Source organism: Bos taurus, chromosome 19 (genome assembly GCF_002263795.3).
Source record: "Bos taurus isolate L1 Dominette 01449 registration number 42190680 breed Hereford chromosome 19, ARS-UCD2.0, whole genome shotgun sequence".
In the NCBI taxonomy this organism is placed as follows: domain Eukaryota; kingdom Metazoa; phylum Chordata; class Mammalia; order Artiodactyla; family Bovidae; genus Bos; species Bos taurus.
The window spans coordinates 35,412,034-35,418,361 of record NC_037346.1 but is presented as its reverse complement, the minus strand read 5'-3'; the positions used below and the strand labels follow the sequence as shown (position 1 = coordinate 35,418,361).

General features: G+C 43.4%; 1 pseudogene; it reads left to right on the top strand.

Annotated features, from left to right (window-relative positions):
* Positions 1-823: 823 nt before the first annotated feature.
* Positions 824-2,021, top strand: LOC100138930 (spindle and kinetochore-associated protein 3-like; annotated as a pseudogene).
* The last annotated feature ends 4,307 nt before the right edge of the window (positions 2,022-6,328 follow it).

Sequence of the window (6,328 nt, the reverse complement as noted above, 5' to 3'; positions counted from 1 at the left end):
ACTAGGAAACTGGGTTATGTGCCTTATAGACAGTGCCAATATATAATTTCCCTGGAAGGTAAAGATTCGTACAGAATAGACTAAGTCAGATGACCTGGGATATACTGGGCTACATCTAATGGAAGTTTTTAGCTTATGATACTGCTGTCTATGTTACTTGTCTTTCACCAGTTTTACAAAATTGCTGTTTCTTATACTGCCAAATGTGTGACTGAGGCCTCTGATAAAATGATATATAGTTCTATATGAGATCAATGATGGTAACGGTGTAACTCTAGATATGGGGAGAAGCAACATGAAGGAATGTTTTCCTGGACCAAGAGGCTAGCAAGACAGGTGGTCCAGAGAATTTTGGATACTGTTTTATGGCCTAGTCCTGTAACAGCACATTGAGTGGCCTGTTAACAAAATCTTTGCCAGACCTGAGAATGGACATTCTCAGCATCCTAGCATGAAATGGTCATGAAATGCTCTCCCTTAAAATCATGGCCAAGTTTATGACCAAGAAGGGGCTCTGCCAACTAAAAACCGACACTTGCCATCTACCTCTACAAAGATTAAATCATGACCACTGGCAGCTGCTGATTTTCAACACCCTTGAAAGGAGTTCAGGGTGGAAATCGGGAATGAGACACCCTGTGCTCTGGGAAAAACTGGCAAAACAGGCCTTCAGATAGTTAGATCTTTTCAGGAGAAGATTTAATGAGTTCCAATTCTTACATCTTCTCATACCTGAGAAACAATGACGTTGTTAATGGTGACATCTGCTTTGGCTATTAAGGAGAATTTTACAATTAAAAGTCAAAATAGGCCGGGCTCTCCTATGGATCCAATCTGAGGCTTTTGCAGGATGCTGAGGTCTCTGGCTATCACCCTGGATGGCAAGACGGCCCAGCTGTAGTGAGTGCTGGACAGAGAGGAAAGCAACTCTGAAGATTGTCCAATGAGAGTTTTACATGACCTTCACTCAGAAGTACAGACTCTAAAGGATGATGTCAATATTCTTGATAAAGCAAAGCTTGGAAAGTCGAGAAAGCATTGGTTTCATAAAGGCAACAAAAATACTGATGAAAAAGAATTCAATGGATATCATGAAAATAAAAGAGTTTTTCCAGAAGTATGGATATACTCCATGTGCCAAGAAAAACTCAGTGGATGAGCAAGAGGTCACTGACTCTAAACCAGCGTCCAGTGAATGTGAACGTCCTGAGAAGCCTGACGTGGAAGATGATTTGTTGGATTTTGCTGTTCCAAGCACTTCTGTTTCTGAGAAGTCACCACATAGTCCACAACTTTCTGATTTTGGACTTGAGCAGTACATCGTATCCCAAGTTCTGCCAAACCCTCCCCAAGCAGTAAACAATGAGAAGGAAGAGCCAAAAATTTTAACTCCATTTTCCAAACAGTCACTAGTAAAAACTTCAAAATGTGCACTAAAGATGGATCATTTTGAGTTGGTATCTCTGAATACACTATGTGTTTAAATGACAATTACACAATTGGACTTAAAAATGTGAAGACTAACAGTGAGACCATAGAAACAGAACCAGTGCCCAATAATGATAATGTCTTTGCCACTCCTGGACTCATAATCCAGCTGTTGGGAAAAAGATGGTGCAGAGCACACAGATTCTCCCTTGGCACCTACATTCAGCACTCCTGGTTTGAAAGTTCCTTCTACAAAGATCAGCACAGCTCTGGTATCCACAAATTATCCATTATCAAAAGCAAGCAGTTCATTGAATGATTTGGCGAGGGAAGAAAGTACAAATTCAGATGAGTGCTTTGAGAACTTTGCAGATCCCTCTTCTCCTACTATTTCTTCTTATGAGATTCTACTCAAAACACCTACACCTCCAGAAGTCACTACGATTCCAGAAGATATTTGCCAGATTTTATCAATATACAACTCAAACCCAGTGTCTCTGGTAGCAGTTAGAGCAGTGCCACCCAGCAAAGTGTTCCTTCCTCGGCATGGAGGACTGAAGGTATGAGATGCCAATAACAAAGAAAACCAGTGAAGATAGTGGATCCATCCTCCCATTATGGAAACTGAACAGAATGAGATGAAAGCAAATCTGGTCTCGCTTGGTTTTTGACATCCCCTACATCGTCCCCCTTTTGAAAAACCAACTCATGTTAAAGATGAACATGGATACTAGTCTCATAAAGTGCTTTTTATTAAGTTTGATTTAATCTGGCCTGTCTTGTTGATATGTAGTTCAGCTGCTCAGTTTTGAAAGATCATTACTATTTCATTGATTTCAAGTTTACCCTGCCTCATGGAACGGTATGGTTTAAGTAATATTAGGAAGCAGGATAAATAATTTTTGAAATTTCAACCTTACTGTTTGCCACTCAAATGAGGCCACCTTCAGTCTTCTCGGGGCTGGACAGTTGTTGCTAGAGCTAGGCTTCTTCCTTGGGGCTAGCTCTGCCCACTGTCCCAAGTCTCATGACTGTCCCAAGTCTTCTACACCTTTTATTTCAACAATGCTCTTTCAGACACTGTTGTTTACAAAAGACAGCCTAAACTGATATAGGAAAAGAGGAATTTACAGGCCTAGGTAGCTATACTGAAGTGGGTGTCTCAAACATTTGGACTTAAACACTTGCCTGCTGTCATGTCAGGATGGGCATTTTCCTTTAACTTGTCAGTTTCATCCTCTCAAATCACCTCTTCCCAGCACATGACTGTGACCTCCCAAGACCCCCATCTAGCTCGGCACCCAACAGAGCCCAAGCCTCACCCTCTGGAAAATCCTAGGCATCCTCCTGCATGGGTGCTGCTCTCTGGACTGTCAGCTGTGCCTGTGGACCTGTCTCTGAGAGCACCAGGCTGCCCTGTCCATGGAGCCCAAGAGCCTTATGATCTAAGCCAAGCTGCATCAGCGGTTATCCTCTTTTATGGCTGTGCCTTGAAAGTCAAACGGGAAGACGCATCACTTTGTGTCTCTTCATTTTGTCAGAAAATTGTCCCCATAGAACAACTTTTTCTCTGTTCTAGGAACTCCTGTGTAGTTATAATTTAAGTTTGGCTAAATAAAATGTTAAATTAAAACAAAAAAAGTCAAAACAGAGTAGCTATGCTTCAGACACCCAAGATACTATGGGTGTGATTTCAGACTAGACCTTGCATTGCTATACGCTTGAGTTTTCTGAGTTGTGTCAGGCCTGGATGCCACCAGACATGCTCAAAACAATGTCTGCTGGAAGCTAGTAACTGCAAACTCACTTTTTATAGAGCTAGGCAACTGGCTACCTGGCTACAAAGTCTCCCACAAGTGCCAGGTCCAGACTGGGTTTCAGGCCTATTCTTCTGAAAAGAAATGAGATTTATTTTGTCTATTAAAATTCCAGTTGTCACTCCTCCAACTACTTCTAATTGGGTCTGTTACACCAAAATGGCAGACCAACAGATTGAGGTTTTAATCATACAAGACTCAGATCTAGGACTTGGAACTCAGGAATGCTTCCAATTCAGCGTCTATTCTCCAAGCTGAGGCAGTCCTATGCCCCATTTAGACAGGAAGTTATCACAGTCATAGTTGCCTAGTTCCCTGAATTAAAACTGAGCAGGACTCACTGGGGCTCTGGAGTACGGATCTGTTCAGTGTTCTCCATTTCTTGTCTGTAGGATATGGGCTTCATTCAGTCTTCTTGACCTTTCCTGAGTCCCAGAGGATTCAAAACAGATTCAAACAGTTACTAATCAGAGAAGGGAGGGGATACAGAAACAGAAGGAGCAATCAAATGGTGGTACAACCTTGAGGCAGGGTCCTGCTTCCTACTCAAGAAGCATGCACAGCAATGTCCTTGAGTTCTTCTGCAGAACTGGGGCCCTCACCGAGGTGAAGGATGGTAACTTCAGGCTGAGCACAAGATTCCGGGAGCACCACTCTGTTGCCTTACCACCAACCAGTCAGAAGAAAGTCACACACACTGCAGCCCTCACCCGCAAATGTTGCCTTCTGTTTCTGGGGCCCAGTGATGACCATCCTTTTAGGCCTCCTATTTGCCCCTGTCTATTTCATATCTGACAGGGGCCAATAGTTTCAAGCTAAATTGCTGTTCTTACAAGGGCAAATGCTGGTTTCAGGCACAAAATATCTTGGCTTAGATCCTGAGAAATCTGTATGCAGGTTAAAAAGCAACAGTCAGACCAGGACATGGAACAACAGACTGGTTCCAAATAGGAAAAGGGGTACGTCAAGGCTGTATATTGTCACTCTGCTTATCTAACTTATATGCAGAGTACATCATGAGAAACGCTGGGCTGGAGGAAGCACAAGCTGGAATCAAGATTGCCGGGAGAAATATCAATAACCTCAGACATGCAGATGACACCACCCTTACGGCAGAAAGTGAAGAGGAACTAAAAAGCCTCTTGATGAAAGTGAAAGAGGAGAGTGAAAAAGTTGGCTTAAAGCTCAACATGCAGAAAACTAAGATCCTGGCACCTGGTCCCATCACTTCATGGCAAATCGATGGGGAAACAGTGGAAACAGTGTCAGACTTTATTTTTGGGGGCTCCAAAATCACTGCAGATTGTGACTGCTGCATGAAATTAAAAGACGCTTGCTCCTTGGAAGGAAAGTTATGACCAACCTAGATAGCATATTAAAAAGCAGAGACATTACTTTGCCAAGAAAGGTTCGTCTAGTCAAGGCTATGGTTTTTCCAGTAGTCATGTATGGATGTGAGAATTGGACCATAAAGAAGGCTGAGCACTGAAGAATTGATGCTTTTAAACTGTGATGTTGGAGAAGACTCTTGAGAGTCCTTTGGACGGCAAGGAGATCAAACCAGTCAATCCTAAAGGAAACCAACCCTGAATATTCATTGGAAGGACTGATGTTGAAGCTGAAGCTCCACTACTTTGGCCACCTGAAGTGAAGAGTTGACATTGGAAAAGACCCTGATGCTGAGAAAGATTGACAGAGGATGAGTTGGTTGGATGGCATCACCGACTCGATGGACATGAGTTTGAGCAAGCTCTGGGAGTTGGTGATGGACAGGGAAGCCCAGAGTGCTGCTGTCCATGGGGTCACAAAGAGTTGGACATGATTGAGCTAGTAAATTGACTGACTAGATCAGGTAGAGAGAGACTTCTGCTCTCCTAGGCAAGCCTACACCCATGCACAACAGGAAGAAATTACAGAAGAAAGAGACCTCTGTCCCAAATCCCAAGAAGTACCTTGAGTATGAAGTCTCTCAGAGGGAAGTTGTTAGGGGAAGCACACTCACTGAAACCATCCACCCAGCCAGGCACCATAGTTGTTTTTGCACCACCATTTGCACGAGTTGTTTTACAACAGGAGGTCCTGGTAAGGAACGTGAAACTAATAAGCCACCACCAACGGGAAGAGTTCAGGAAAGGTCAAAAAGGTGACATCACATGTCCAACCGCCTTCTAGAATCCTTCTTGCTGGCATCCATCTTGGCTGAGCAATGTGTGCACCACCAGGAAGGACTCTGAATCAGAGTGATTTGCCAAAGACAACCCAGGAGCTAATCCCACCACCATAAAACTGGAGACTGCTAACCAGTGGCAGAACAGTTCTCCTGGGTTCCCTTACCCTACTGCTCTCTGCCTGGGTGCCCCTTCCCAATAAAATCTCTTGTTTGGTCAGCATGTGTGTCTCCTCAGACATTCATTTCCCAGTGTTAGACAAGAGACCACTTTCTCGTCCTGAAAGCAGTTCCCTTTCCTGCAACACACCCATTTTGTTTTTCTCTTTCTCTCTCCCTTTTTCTTCTTCTCTCTGTTTCCCCCACCCTCCCTCCCTTTTTTTTTTTTTTAACATTTTGGTAGAAAATATATGAGTTCTAGAGTCACAGAAGCACAGGTTTTAATTTTTATTTGCACTCTAAGCACCATATTTACTGTTTTTCTTTTGGTGCATTAACTACCCCTGTGAAGTTAAGTGTCTTCTGGTATAAAATAGAAACAGTGAAAAAAAGAAAAGAAAGGGAAAAAAAGTCATCATTTTGTTAGGTAGGTAGAATAGGGAAAAGGAGTCCAAAATGGCAGTGGCTAAAAGACAAGGAAGGTCAAAGGATGGTTCGAGGACCAGAGTGAAGACTTCAGGCAGAACAAACAGCACTCCTGGCTAAGCCCAATTTTCATAGGGCAGGCCTAGGTTGAGGAAAAAAACATATAAAAGGAGGAGCCAAAGCGCTTTCTCTAGGGCTCTCTTTCTCTCCCGCATGTGTGTGCTCTTTCTCTCTCTCTCCCTCTCTCCCTCTCTCCCTCTCTCTCTCTCCCTCCCCCGCACGCTCCTCCACTCTCTTCTCTTCGAGTCTTTGGGTTGGCATGCTCTCACAC